Raw genomic sequence first — 15,874 nt, 5'->3', positions numbered from 1 at the left:
AGATAAAGAAAGCAGAGCATGGGGGTTGTGGGGAAAGGTAACTATGGGTACAGCGAGACTTCTAAATGCCCTGATGCTAGACCTCTGCATGCAACCCTCTACTCTTTTAAATTGGAAAGCCACTACATGAACATAGTCTTCTTCCTCATTAAAGATGTTTGGACCCAATGGGGCATATTCTCAAGGAAGTATTGTCGTATTATCGGCACTTTATTGCAGCCAAAGTTGCGATAAAACTAACGCCCATTCACAAACTGGTGCTAACATCCCATATCACCAGTTTACCTGTGATAGCAGCCACAAAAAACATCGCCACAGATGACCCCTGCAACTATCGCTAATGAGATGCAGAGTAGGTGTTTCCGTGCAAAAAGCTGTGACAACACCACTCCGCAACATTCACAACGACCAGCCAGATAGGTGATAAGATCCCTAAATATGCAATAAGGCAAGTTAGCAACAGAAAATTAACACCTGCTCTGACCTGGTGTAAAGTCAGAGTCAATTACAGCCTGCACCAGAAAACGAAGACCAGCTCAGAGCCACACCTGAAGACCAACAGATGCCATGGAGCCACTGATCATGCAGCACTGACAACCAAGAGGGCCACAGCACCCACCGCCAACCCCTCCAGGGTCCCCCCGTCCACCACTGAGGCAGCGCAGACAAAGACAGCGACCAACAGAAAGCGCACGTCTTCCATCAATGTCCAGGAAATGGCGAACCAACGGGGAATCCCCACCAACGTCGATGGCCAGCCACCCAGGCAGTGTGCACGATCCCTACATCTTCCGACAGTCCATCATCAACCAGCGCTACCAGGATGGCACTCACGGAAATGCACTGCTCGTTGGCAAATACCAAAGGAACACACCACACACCTCAACCCCACAATCAGGTAACTCGCAACACTGGGAATGCACACATCATTAGCTCACATACAACATGCCAAACAACATGCACACCCACCAGACATGACAGCACAACTTACTGTGGGAACCTTGGCCAGCGAAGTACATTAGCCATCAACGGCATGGCACCTCGGCCACACAATAGCAGAATGTGGGCAGAGGTGATGACCAGGCATGTGCGAAGGAGGCAAGTGACCGATGAATAAGAATGTACAGCATGCCAAGTGTGGCATGGATGTGAGGGCCAGACTGCAGCATGCAAACCACACACATATCCATGTTGATACACACTGCTGGTGTTTGGAGTGTAGTTGACAGTGTATGGAACCATGTCATCCCAGCCAGTGGGGAAGATCGTGGAAATGTAGCTTGTTACTGTTGTGTATCGATTTAGATTCAGATTTTTCAATGGCAGAGTACATATCATTGCACGCAAGGAGAGGTGTAAGAGGAAGACGCGTTTCAGTCTGGAGGAAAAAAAGGATCATCGTTATGGAGGTGATCGAACACTACCAACAACTGCCCTGGTGTCACTCACTCTGTGCATCGCGAGCCGACGACACATGGCTGTTGGCCACTGCTGACTGCTGCCTCCGGCCTACACTGCGGTTGAGTAGGACTCACATTTGGAACTGAGTCTTGATTTAGCAAAGGCAGAGTTCATGTCTTTGTATGGGCCTCATTGCAGACTGCATCCCCTCTCAGCCCCAGTGCCACTAAGTCTGTTCCCCGACATTCATGGACACTCTCTGGTTGAACTTTGGTGGTGTCTGAGTCTATGGACTAGGGGGTAGGCTACATCCTCATGTAGCTGATACCGAATTGGTGGTGGAAACGAGGTTGTAGCATTCCACTCCTCCATTTGTCGCTACCGACGGCTACTTCCCTCTGCATCGTGCCCTGGAGGACACCTTCCACTGTCCCCCGCAACCATCCACCACATTCCCCTTGGACATCGTCAAGGACCTGCTCAGTCTGCGTGGCCCTACCACAGTGGACCCCAAGTCACCGTCCCATGGCAGTGTGCCTGTGCCTGCTGCTGTGCATCCGGAGCCACTAACTCTGTACAGCTCAAGTCAGGGACCCTGTCTGATTGAATATTGGAGGGGCTCTGAGACATTTGGTGTTGGGATCCTCAATTCCATGTGTCTGTGGCCCGGCGCTGTCCGCTGCCTCCGGCCTCATTTGTGGTTCATCAGGGCTCACACATAAAATTGAGTCCTGACCGGCCCGGACATCACATCACCGCAGGAGACACATGCCACCATCCTCAGGACCACCTCCATCAGCCATCTGCCAGAGTTGAAACAGTTATACTGGCAGACTAACGGAGTTGCTCACACTTGCCGTGGGTGCCATAATCTGCCTGATACCCTGCTCAGGACTCCAGGTGCCACTGATTCAGTGCACCGCAACCCATGGACCGTTACTGATTGAGTTTTGTGCTGTGGAGAGCTTACACAGCAATGTCACCTCAGGCAGTGTGGGACACCTGGGACTATGATGAGGAAGATGATACAGGTGTAACACACCCCACTGCAGCTGCATCAGGTATATCCCAAAGAGACACAATCCTAGACAATTTGTACACATGAGCGTGCTCAGCTCTAGTGCCACAACCTTAGTGCACTGCAACTCACGGACACTTCTATTTGCATATTGGTTGACCTCTGGACTTGCTCCGGCTTCCTCCATGTTGCTCAGCAGTTGTCTCCTTTATGCTGGTTTTTCAGTTTCAGTTTTAATGGTGTGCACTGTTCAAGTTGTTGCCAGCACCAGCCTATCTGTGGAGGCTGGCTTACACTCACCCCACACACAACCAGCACATGCATCTCTGTACATGTGGCAATGCCAATAAAGGGGCTGGGCACACGTGCCCATAGTAAGTTCCACATACTATCTGCTTGTGGCTATGTTGTATGCTTGAGGACCCTGGGCCCTACGACATTACATTGTGCAGTGTACAACGGAGGCAGCAGGTAAGAGCTTGGACATGTAGCCTTGTTGTCACCCACTCAATACATGAGAGGAGTGAACTGGGCCATTGTACTCAGAGCCAACGTGGGTGTGTGAATGATAATTGTGTGCCTCTATACGTGGTTCTGTACTAGAAATGCGCATATGCATGAGTCCCTGTACCAGTGTGGGTCTCCTTTGTGGGGTGTAGGTGGTTCCTAAAGGGTATTAGAGGCCCACATATGTGACCTAGTTCATCTTCCATGGGTTCGGACCCTACCCGCAACTGTTCAGCCACCTCCTTTTGGCATTCTGACACCTGGCATTGGAATGGCATGTGTGGCTCGGCGACGTGTTGTGAGCCAGCCATGCTTGCAGGTGCTTCCTGCTGTGTGGTCTGTGCAGGGGATGGGTTCTCCTCTATGTAGCTTGGCTGCCCTGGTGGTGGGTTGCCTGGGATGTCCATGAGCTGTTGTTGGGCGTCGGTGTCGAAGGTGTCGTGGTTCTCTCCAGCATCACTGATGAGTAGTCTGGTCTTCTCCCCTGGAGATGTTGTTTGTGCCTCTGCAATGTGAAGGGCAGAGGCATGTTGAGATTGTGTTGACATGTATGTTGGCACATTGTTCTTGTTTACATGCAGACTGTATGACAATGTACATTGTGACTGTTTGGGAGGTTCTGAATATTTGATGCAGGACAATGGACATTCAGACTACATGACGGATGTGAGGTTGTACAAGTACATTCCAATCTCACAGTTTCCTATGTTATATGTGATTGGCCTGTTTCTGCGCATGTGCGGACCCAGTTGGGTCCTCTGTTCTGCAGTGTCGGTGTTGCACTTTGTCCCACATTGTGGTGGGATGTGCTGTAAATGCTATGTGTGTGTGCTGCAGTGGGCCACGGGGATCAGGGACATGATCCCGGGTCATTGTTGGTTATGCAGTGTACTACACGTCATTGTGCATGTGTGACATTGTGCCCATCTCCCCCCGCCCCCTCCAGTCTCTGGTCATTACTCGCCCTGTTGATATTGTGTCAGATCCTCTGGAGCTGTGTCCGGACTCCCAACTCCTTGCACCGTCTCCACACTGATGACTTTGGCCTCGGTTTCTTTCAGCTCCTCCTGTGGCGCAGGACTCCAACCTCCTGTTGCTGTTGCTGCCTTCCTGTTGGCAGCGGGTTTGTCCTTGGTTTGATTTTCACTTCATGCCAGCGCCTCTTGGCCTCCTCGATTGACCTCCTCGAGACTCCAACTGTATTCACGGTAGTCCAATAGTAGGTCAGTTCATGGTAGTGTTCTGTCACCTCCGTGACGCTGATCTGGTTTCCTGGGGACTGCACCCCCTCTTGCTCTTGGCCTTCCCCGAACCCGTTGTTCCTTGCTGGTGGTCTGTGGGGCTTGTGGGGTTCGCGTTGGCCTCGGCACGCGGTCCGGGTGCATCCATGTTGCTAGGGACATTTAGATTGCTTCTGGTGTGTTCTTTTTGTTGTTTTTATAGTGCATTTTCCCACCAGGCGCGTGGGATTTGCAGGCCTGCTGCTGGTTTTTGCTGCTTTTTGTAGCATGATTGGCCTCATCGCAGGTTTTTTTGCGTTCATGTTTTGCATTTTTTAACGCAGTCATTTGACGCGTTATCGTGAGGCTATCGCATGGTACCGCTGTATTGTGAATACTTAATTAACGCGGCGCCATTTTCCCGCAATAGACTGCGATGTTGAGAGTTGGGTTAAGCTAATTTTGAAATAGTTATCACACATTCTTGAGAATATCCCACTCTGATTTTACATGAGAACATTGAAAATATTCATCTGCCCTACCCAGATGAGCCACTCACTGAGTTTATACATTTTGAGTGCTGTGTTTTGATGTGTGATGTAGCCTGGCCCATTTTTTCTCCTTCACTGAATGTGTTTTCCACTTCTCTTTCCAAACTCTTGAAAGCATAGACATTAATCCCCCTAAATTGTTTTGTTTTTGCATTTTTCACTGCCTTCCCAATGAGATCTGCCAAGTCAGTGAATTGATAAAGGAGGGGAGCCTTTAAGCTAATTATGGTGAGATGTTATTTCATCCAACCAAAATGCTCACCACTTCCCCAGCAAGCATACAAGTTCTTAGGAAACACCAGTCGTATTAATGCACATATTTTGCATGAAAACACTACAACTGATTTACAATACTTAAAATAATTTCTGTCATTATATTACACATAAATTTGACAGAATCAAAACAAAAGTATCAGCATTTGTTCACTGAGAAGAACAGCATAGAATGAAAAAACTGCAACTCACTAGACATAATGTGACTGCCAATCAAGTGTTATTCACTCCAAGCTGGGTCTGCTTGCTCAGTGGGTAAATCATCCACACCAGAGACCTGTGTTTGTCTCAGATTCATTGTTTAGTGAGTGAGTGAAACAACCTCTAATGCAGTAAAGGAAGATAATTAAATGATACTTCTACTAAAGAAGGTGCATACGCCAACTCCCCTTGTGTAGTGTACAAGCCTTCTTCCAAGCTTGGGATGCTCCAGGCTAAGTTTAAAAAGGGCTGTCCTAGGATTGGCACACAGCAGGCTCGGCTTCTTAACATTTATATGTTCTGTAGATTCAGACTCACATGTTTAAACTGTCTGTCCCGAGCAAGGCGCAATACATATAATACTTATTTCTATAGCTTACATTCTCAGTTTGTTTGCTATGTCAAAATGTCTTCTCCCACTATACACCTTAATCCCTTCATGCCAAATTGACCTTGACTTACTTTTGTTTGATTCCTATCCCTTCTTTCTTTGGAGTGACCCTCTCCTTACCCACAAACCTCTGCATGTTTTCAATTTTGGATTATGACATAAGCTCAGTCTCATGCCTGTCTGCCTTAAATGCTTTTATTGTAATTCTACAAATAACTCATACCTCATTTCATAGATCACAACCACTGCTTATTTTAAACTCTATCCCTACAACCCAATAATACCTATCTTCCGCCAGTCTACTTATCTCACCAACCATTTGCCTCAAACCACATAGCCATGTTGTTTCGACCACACTTTCTGTTAGTTGCGAGTTTTAATGTGAAATCTACCTTAGTAGCATTTAGCAAATTTATACGGACACATGACGCAGTTTAGCAAACTCTTTAGAGGTAGGGAAAATTGTTTTTATTTTTGTATACATCTTTTAAAAAGTTTATGGAGTACTGATGTTCTTTTGCGAAAGTATCTAGAAAGTACCACACCCCCTTTGGAAATGTAAAAAGAAATTATATATGACAAAAAGCACTCTTCAACAGGCCACTCCACTCCATACAACACATCACTCCTCTCTACAATACGCTGTTCCACTCTATGACACACAACTCCACTCTACACATCCCACTGCACTCTATGCCATTCCACTCTGCGCCCATCCCCTCTAAGACTCTCAATGACACGCCACTCTATGACATGCCAGTCCACTCTACGCCCCTCTACTTTGCACCACAATACTCCACTCAGACAATCTACAACACACCACTCCACTCTACTCCACAACATGCCACTACACTCCACGACAAGTGACTCCACTCTACAACACGCCACTCCACAGCACTCTGCTCTATGACACTCCAAGACACAGGCACCAGCATTTACACATTGCCTTCACAAACTGCATGCACCCACAGGCTTTTGTCAATCCCACAGCCTCCTTTAGAACCTCCACGGACTCATAGCGATCTGGGGAGGGGGTTGGGAAGAGCTGTTGGAGGACCTGACAGAGCAACAGCTGCTGATCCAAGGCCTGACACCAGTGCTCTAAAGAGCACATACACACATTAGCCTGGTCACTGTGGCCCCCTCATATTCGCTCAAACAAAAGGCTTCGGTGGAGTGGCCGCTTTCCACATTGATGGCATCAGGCGCAGCACTTCCTCATGCCACCTGCCTCATCTTCCAGACACCAAAGTCCCCCCCAGCACTCATTGCACCAGATACTACGCCGCTCTGGGCACTTCAAACACTATGTTGTTGGTGCCTCCAGTCACTGGCTGATGGCCCTACCAGCCTCTTCCCCTACAGTGCAGGCTTCTGGTTCTGTCTTTTTTCTTCTATTGTCAGAGGGGATATCCCTACCAACCTCTTGCCCTAACGTGCAGCCTTCTTGTTCCATCTTCCTTTGCTTACAGTCAAGGGGGATGTCCCGGTTTGGCTGGCAACAGGTAGTACTCAACAAACTCAGAAGGATAACGAATTACAGTGCTGTTGTCCCAGGGTCTACAGCAATTGGGACTTACACGGTTGCCATCTTGGCCATGCCCCATGGTTAACTAGTGAAAACCATCACCTCCTTGTGGAGCTGGGAAGACTATAACTAAAGAAGAAGACCCTACTGCAGGATAAAGCCTTACTACTGATGGAAGAAAAGGACTCAAGGACTCCTGATTCCTGCTAGCACCCAGTGCTCTCTAAGGATCAGTATTTTGAATCGTGTTTACCTATTTCAGTGAAATAAAAATCAGCAGGTTGCCTAACTTCAACAGGGCCCAAAGTATCACAGAGGAATGAATCCTACAGGAGTCCTGACTGGAGAGTGATCAAGTGCCTAGAAGCTTACAGGCATGAGAAACAGGGTTGTCCCAATTTGGGCTTTTTGCCTTGCTGAACACAGGTTCAGCAAGTCCTTAGGGATTAATTAGCCCTGAGGAGCTCTGCATGAATACAGCCTTGCTCCACTGGAGGCATTTGTGTACTAAAAAGGTGACTAAGTTGAAAGGCAACACATTCATTCTAGCAATGATGAGATCTCTGCAGCTATGTCTCCTTTGGAGGTTTTGGTGCCAAAAACCAATGAACTCAGCAGAAGCACAACAACTACATATTTGAATTCAAGGGACCTTCACTTGTTCATGCCTTGGACCATGCCTCCCTGAAGTACTAAGGGTCTGATGTACAAAGGTTTCATTCAAATAAAGTGGTTGCCGATTGTACCCAGAATTTTTGCAAATGGACAACGATTTGCAAAACAGACCTATGTACTAATACATCAGTTCACAAAATTAAATATAATTATATATATTACACAGAGTATATATAAAAATAGTTAAATTTATTACACTCACTAACCGATTGGTATGTCCCCTACCCGGAGATATGAACGCAAATACACAAGAATACTTCAATTATAGCAAGTAAGTTAGCACAAAATACAGTGGTCTCCGGGGGAGACCAAACCATAAATTAAGAAAGTGGAATGCAAACTGCGACTGAAATCAGGACTTGGACCAGGAGACTCAGAGTAGCTAGGGACCCAAAGAACCACCCTAGGTAAGTACTCAGTAACCCCAAAGGGGGGTGTTGTCAGAGTGGAAACACAGCCGCGTGTCCAATAGAAGTCAATGGGGAAGTTGTGGTTGCAGTTTGGAAGAAGAAGGACCCTTCCCAGTGCTCCCTGAAGAAACCCAGTGGAAGGCAGAAGGTTGAGAGTCACCCCACCCATGAATACCCCAGGAACCAGCATACCTACACCAGGGAAGCCGGGTGCATAGGTGCAAACTGACATTGGAAACCGCAGTAGACCACAATGGAGGACTTCAGGAAAGACGCCACTGGAGAAGACTGTGCCAGAGTCCAGTGGAATCCAAGGGTGGATTATTGAAGAGGAGAACCTGTAAGCAGAGGGGACAATGTCTATGCCACTCAGAGGTGACCAGGAGGCACGGCAGAACAATGCCCACCAACGGCAGATGGTTTAAGTGAGTTAACGATGACCTTGTCACTGCAGCTGTGAGGGCCAGGCAACGCTGAAGAAGAACAGGAGCTGTGCATGAGCTGTCCATGTTGGAAGTTGAGAACCAGAGGGTCGGTGTCTGGCGAGAACGCCAACTAGCTTTTGCAGCTGCAATAGCCATGGAAAGCAAAGAAGGAGCAACGCTGGGACTAACAAGGTCCAAGGGACTCACCATAAGAGAGTCTGAACAGGCTCCATGCAAGCAGGGGAGCCCACTGAAGCAGGAGAAGACCCTCAAGAAGACCCACAGGCCAAAGGCACAGGAGTTGCAAAAGGACCTCGAGCATCTCACCAAAGATGAAGGCCCTTGATGCACAGGATTTGGTGAGGATGCTGATCTTGGCAGGAAGAGATGCTGGAGACTGGAGCTTCTTGTAGCCCGAAGATCTCTGGAGTGTAGAGCCAACAAGCCTTGGAAACAGCAAGTTGACGCGGTGCACAAGGGTTCGGTCCCGGCGGTTCCGAGGAGGGATACTGGCCTCAAACTTGCTGAGATTACAGGTCAGACCTCAATGGAGTTGCAGAACCACCACCTGCGTTGCTGAGTCTTTTGAAGTCTATGGGATGTCAGGAGCAGCAGCCCGGTCACCTCTGTTGCAGTGCCTGCAGATGCAACGGAGTGATTCCTTCACTCCAAGGGAAATTACTTTGGGTGCTCTTGATGCGCACAAGTCTGTTGAAGATCCTGGAAGAAGCACAGACACAGACGATGAGGAAGACTTGCAGAACAGCAAGACCAGGAGCAGCAGGAGTCTTCCTTGATGCAGCCTTGGTTCTAGTCGAAGTCCAGCGAAGTCCAAGTATTCATACTGTTGGAAAGGGATGTGGTTTCTGGCTTGATTCTTGTACCATGGCAAATCTTAAGAGCCACCCTCAGGTAAGCCCTTAAGTACCCTAAGGAAAGGGTTGGAATGACTCAGGGGTCCCTCCCAGAAGAGGGGCTGGACAGAGGGGAGGATACTCCCATGTCCTTTGTCCAGTTTCATGCCAGAGCTGGAGCCAAGGGATCTCTGGAGTGGTTCAAACTAGATGATGCAAGTAGGGCACCAAATGTGCCCTTCGAAGCAGTCTGGTGGCGCTGGCAAGCGCCTCCACCCCAGCCAAATACACTAAGTCCTGTCTGGGAAACCTATTTTTCAACCTTCCCCTCCTCATGCTTGCCTCAGGATCAGGAGGGCAGAATCATGTCTGTGGTCGACGGCAGCACTAGATTGCTGTCAGACCCTGAAAGGCTGTAGCCAGGGGTACATGGGGTACCCTAAAGGAGCCGCTCAGTGTACTGGATCATACTCCCAAAACTGGGTTCAGTGTTGGGGTATAATTCCAACATGTTGGACACCAAACATGACCAGGTTCGGTGCAGCCTCTATATAGTTAGACATCTTGTAATGATGATGTCCACTATATGTATTAAAATGGCTGACCACACTTAGAAACACTGGAGAATCGACTCTGGGGTTTGTAGGGGAGTCCGGCTCGTGCACTTATAATCAAGCACCCTGTCAAAGGCCTGCCAGAGGGGTGACTTATAGGTTTTTTGTGTAGTGACCTCAGATATAAGTAAACTTATATCTGTGACGAGAGGTGCAAGCACCAACTCACACAGGCTGCAGTGGCAGGCCTGTAGGCACAGTTTGAGCGGTCCCTCAAGGGTGGCACAATACATGCTGCAGCCTGAGGGAGACCCCTGGGGTTCCTATGCCCTGGGTACCTTAGTACCATATACTAGGGACTTACAAGGGTACACCAGTAGCCAATTGTTGAGGTACAGAAGTACTTACCATAGTCAATTTAGGGAGGAAGCACAGTGACTGGGGTCCTGATCAGCAAGATCCCAGTCAGACTAGTCAAAAAAGAAGAATGACACCAGCAAAAAGTGGAGGTAACTATGAAAGCAGATCCTACTTTCCTACAGCTGAAATCTGAACGATCTGATCTGAATTGAAGACATAGTTCACAAATTTGGACTCACTACAATTATAAGCCATCACTGGTATGGTGGTCAGCTGGGTTAGCAAACCACCAAGCCTGAGATCATATTTAAATAAAGTAAACTTTTGTTTTTATGGCAGCCACTTTTCTACATGGAAATGTACTGCATTTAAAAAGAAATAAACAACAAACTGGAGGGAGCGTTAGCAGTGGTCCTCTAGACCTCTCCCTTTGCCCCAACAAACCTTTTTTATACAATCCCAAAGGGGAAGGGGTTCCTAGGGGACCCCAACTCTTGAGTCAGTAACTTTTCATTTTGGATGCAAAACATTGAAACATACCATAACAGATTGCTATTTGGAAGGGGCACCCTAAGTTTGACCCTTCCAAATAGCAATTCATTATGCCTTTCTAAACCCATTTTGCGATTCAGTAGAATGTCACTGGATCCTAAAATGGGTTTAATACATTTTAAAAAACATGAGCTTAGCGATCCACTTTCAGGCGGATGCAGTGAGTGCACCCGCTTGCAAAGGGAAGTCAGGGGGGTCCATAGGACACCCTTTCGCCCCTATAGAGTCCTGCCATCAGGGGACGCACTGACAGTGCTCCACCTTTAAGATGGTGCACTGTCAGTGCTCCTCCTAAAAGCTTATTTGCCTCCGCACCCGCATCGGAAATATGGCTGGAGCGTAGAGGCAAAGGGATTCCCTCATTTGTATTGGGCTACAACCCATGCAAATGAGAGTACTTCCTCTAGTAGTCACACTATAGGTGCGCCAGCGCTATCTTTCAAAACTGTCTGTGAAACCTATTATATTTTGTAGCAATTGTATTTTTAAAATTGGGCTGGAAAATGTATCATCACACAAAACAAAAACAAGCGTAATCAGGAAGAAATTCAGTCTGGAAAGTATCCTCGCTTTTTGGAAACCATGGAATAACCACTTTAGATCAGCCCTCACATTTTTAGTAAGAAGGGTTTTAAATCCCTCGCCCACTAATTAGAGGAATGCTTCATCATAGGACTTCTTTTTCTGTGATCAGTTCTTTTCGGTCTTCCGAGGCCTCTATGTGGAGCACAACTACTTGAGGAGCCAATGAAGGCTTTTCAGTGTTTTGTTCAACTGGCATCAGATTTTTAAAATACAAAATTACTCCATCTTTAGCGAGGATGTGATGGGACCCTATATTTAAAAATTCGTTGCGAATGGTATATTTAATTTACATTTTTGCTCTGCACATGATTTAAAGCACTTCAACCTCTAGGAATCCATTAGATCACCCTAAGTACTTTTCTGGCACTATTTTATGCCATATACGCGCCATTGGCCTTCAAAAGGACTGGCCCCTGTGTGGTGTGGTCCTAACCTTAACCTCCTAGGCACTAGGCCTTAGGAGACTGCTAGAAAACACAGCACATCCACACCTAGAGCTAGAGAATCTTGCAGTGTCTGTTTTTAGATCTGTGGGTTCTTTCTTAACCATATGTCTGAAAGCTACTTGCCACCTTTTTGAGTATTGGCCCCAGTGGCATACTCCAATACATGTCTCTAGCATCTGGCTGCTAAATTTGAATTACTATTCTCATCTGAAAACAGTAAACTACAGTAAAGGAAATAACAATAATGCACTTTGTAGTCAAGGTCAGTCTTATTGTCTTTGACATATCTTGTTTGCATTATTTAGTCAGTGCAAATGCCTGTGAAAACTTGCACTATTGGTCTATTTACCCCAGAAATGTTGGTAAAAAAAATCGTGCGCCCACCAGTAGAGTAAATGTATTCGAGCCGCACTAGACCTAGCAGCCGCCCTAGAAATCTAAAAATGTGTGTGGGGTCAGTTCACAATGGTCTATATAGTTTTGATCATTGCACTCAAACGTTAGATACTAAACCATGTATATTTAATGTGTAACTTAATGGTATGTAAAGGAAGATATAAACTCACTGCTGAACTGAGTTACAGTTTACAATTTTTTTTATCTTGTAAAAGTAACACAAAGCCAGTCATTATTAGAACCAGAATAATTGTTCACGGATTAATCAGTAACTTCATACTTTTCTGATTCAGTGATGCATTGACAGTAAATTATACCTTTTCTAAACCAGCAATCAGTAACCGGTCACTACTGTATAATTAATTGTCACCGTGAACCAGAAATAATTAACTGATTCATTTCCTGAAGCGGCAATCAGTGTTTAAGTGCATCTTGGATACCGCATTGGGTGACTGATTGTTGTTCTGATCTACCAATCAGTAATTGATTGCATTTTGGTCAAGCAGTCAGTAGGCGACCACTTCCCCAATCCGGCACTTCGCCACGAGTTATCTTTCTGATCTGGAATTCAGAAGCACATTTATTTTCTGGTCGTATAAACCGGAATTAAATACTCTTAGGTGGTAGATTTTACCTGAAGTGTCTGTCCCTTTATGATAAAATGCCGACTTAGCTAAATATGTGGCATATCTTTTATTGATGTTTCTAACATATAATCCCAGGGTGTTGCTGTGGTATAATTTAAGTTTATATGGATTTATGAGACATTATCAATAGGTTAAAGAATGCTAAAGGGACACATTTCGACATTGTTTAAGATTGCTGCAAAGTGCGGCTCAGCACTTTCTTCAGCACACAGAGGATGCTTATAAATCACTCGGCCGGGTCCACAGTAGCTTCCTGTTATTCACCGCAATGGGCATACAAAAATATATTAACCAGTAGCATGGGCCTGGGGTGTTTGCTTCCCCTCCTCCAAGGGTATAAGGAAGGCTTGGAAAAGACAACACAGACTTTTTGGGTTTTGCAATGTGATAACAGTGGCTTTGTGTTTGGAAATGTATAGAAACCAGCGGGCATGAGACCTTTTCAGGAAGCCAATCTGATTTGATCTTCGTGAGAGAGCAAAATATGCAGCTTCTTTCGACAGCTTTGAAACCGACGTGGTTAAGCGATCTTACTTCCTTTTAAACCAAGCTTTCATCTGATCACCTCCTGTTTTAGAGGCTGATTTGATTCTACAATATTTAGCCACTATTTATTAACATGATGTAGCTTCGACTGCACAACAAATACTGAGCAAACAAAATGGCTCAGATTCAGGTATAAATTCATATGATGTCACTTCCTGTCGTGCCAGTCTAGAAATGGGAGAGGATTTAAAGAAGAAAAAAAGTTATTGCGGTGTCATTTTTGCAAACCTCATGGATTTATTTTAAGTGGTGCAACCGTAGCGGAAGAAAAACAGTCTAATGAAATGAACGCCCTCGCAAGTCTCTTCACATAATATGTAGCAACGGAATTAAACAAGCCTTTGTATTGCTAAAAGTATGGTGTTGATCTCTACTTATTTGGCTTTGTCAATGTTGGTTTTTCGCGGTGTTTGCAAAACTCTATGGTTGGGAAACTGCTGGGCTGTCACAAAGAATATATGTAGATATATATATATTAACTCAAAGTAAAACTAGTTTGTTCTGAAAAAATGCACACGTTAATATAGTAGTCCCTGGCATCAGATGAAACCAGCTTGTGTGGGGATATGCTGCTTGTGAAAAGGCAGCAGACAGTTACACTGAGGTTAGCCAATGGCAGAAGTGGCTGATTCATCTTTCAATGCTGTATGCTGTGGTGCGCACATTTTAGTAAAATCTAAAAATCAGCAATTTTTAAACGGAGAAATCCAGGGTTCCAACGTCCGCTACCTGTGGCTTATTCCTTTGTTTATGCACATTTTTTAGGTCTCACATAGCGATGCAGCGGGAATCGCTCTGGCTAGCGAGATCTATTGTTGTCGACTTTCGTTTGGAAGGGGGACAGGAGATGTGCACTATCCTCCGGACAGGCCAAGTGCACGCTCATGGTGTCTGTTTGCGCTTCAGCCCAGACAGGTGATGTACACGCGTAAGGCATGCTGTGTTACCACAATGTGCAGGGATGTGCATGTTCACGGGGTCTCTTCGGGCGCAAGCTGAGATCGCCTGCGGACCGTAGACTTGTACGCTCACGGCGTCTCTCGTCTCCTCTTTGTCGATCTCAGCTCCGTCATGGAGCACATCAGGACCACCATGCTACTGAAGCAGCAATCACCGGCATCAGGTGAAGGGGCTGTCCAAGCTTACAGCTTCAAGGCAGGGGATATATTCAAATGTCATCCATATTTCTGCTGCACAACTTCCGTCATCTGGTTATGATAAACGTGACTCGCCATTCGCGCACACATTCCGTGAACGTCCGGGCTGTGTGTAACTCGCATTGCAGGCCCTCCGCGAGCTCTGCAAGCCATGTGTGCCCCTGGGAGCATGCATGCCACGTCATGGTCTCACTGTTAACCTGCCAGTTGGCCCCACTCACGCGCCCGCGTCACCCCCAGGCCATATCTCGCTCCAAAGTCAATCAGCCCAAGATCACAGGATGTCAAGCAACTCCAATATTAAACCCATTCCCCTCTCCAAAATACGCAGCCCCCAGCAAAGTACCCCCTCGCTTTCCCCCCTTCTCCCCACCCACCACTCCAACTGTGCACCACTCCCCCCTCGCAAATACCCCCCACCTCTACAGCGTAGCACCAAAATGCCCACCATACCCCTCCACGCTCCTGCGGACCCATCTAAAATGTCCCACTTGGAGTCGCCAAAGTCACCGCACAAATGCCCACCACTTCCAGAGGAACCCCCCATCTACTCAATGGCACCATGACCCGCGCTGCTCCCCCTCACCCCGTGCACTCCCACCCCCACCGGCCCCTCTCTATGTTCATGCTCACCACCAGTTACCTTATTCTGTGCACCTTGGTATCATGTCGCCTGCCTGACCCTGACGTGGGACAGGGCAGGCGGAAGCAGAAGGGGAGGGACAGGAAGTGACGGGGTAAAGGCAGTATGGAGATGGCACTTGAAAAATAAAGACGAGGTGCTATCGAGCTCCCGAGTTTGAGTCTTCCTTGGGGGGCTGGTGGCCATTACACTTGGTTCTATTCAAAACTGCGGTGCTGCTTCTGTGTTTATGTAATGTTCCAGTTTTTAAACTATTGTAGCCCTAAGCAATGTGCACAGACCAGAAGTTGTAAAAATTACACTCTCCAGGGAAAAAAAGAATATGTATTGGGGGCACAGGGTAGAGTGCAAAGGTTAGGGTTTGCAGGGATGGACGCAGAGGACACACATGGTGGGTGCTGTGTGCCAGGGCAGTACACGGGGATGCACACCTAACAAAAGCTTTGGGTGATGTGGCTCATTTGAGAGCTGTGTGTTGTGTATCGGTTGAGCACTGAGTGTTGGGCATCATGAGGCCAACCCAGCTTCCTTTTC

This window comes from Lissotriton helveticus, chromosome 12, assembly GCF_964261635.1.
Source record: "Lissotriton helveticus chromosome 12, aLisHel1.1, whole genome shotgun sequence".
Lineage (NCBI taxonomy): Eukaryota > Metazoa > Chordata > Amphibia > Caudata > Salamandridae > Lissotriton > Lissotriton helveticus.
The sequence above is the reverse complement of the archived record's forward strand: the minus strand, read 5'-3'. Positions refer to the sequence as shown.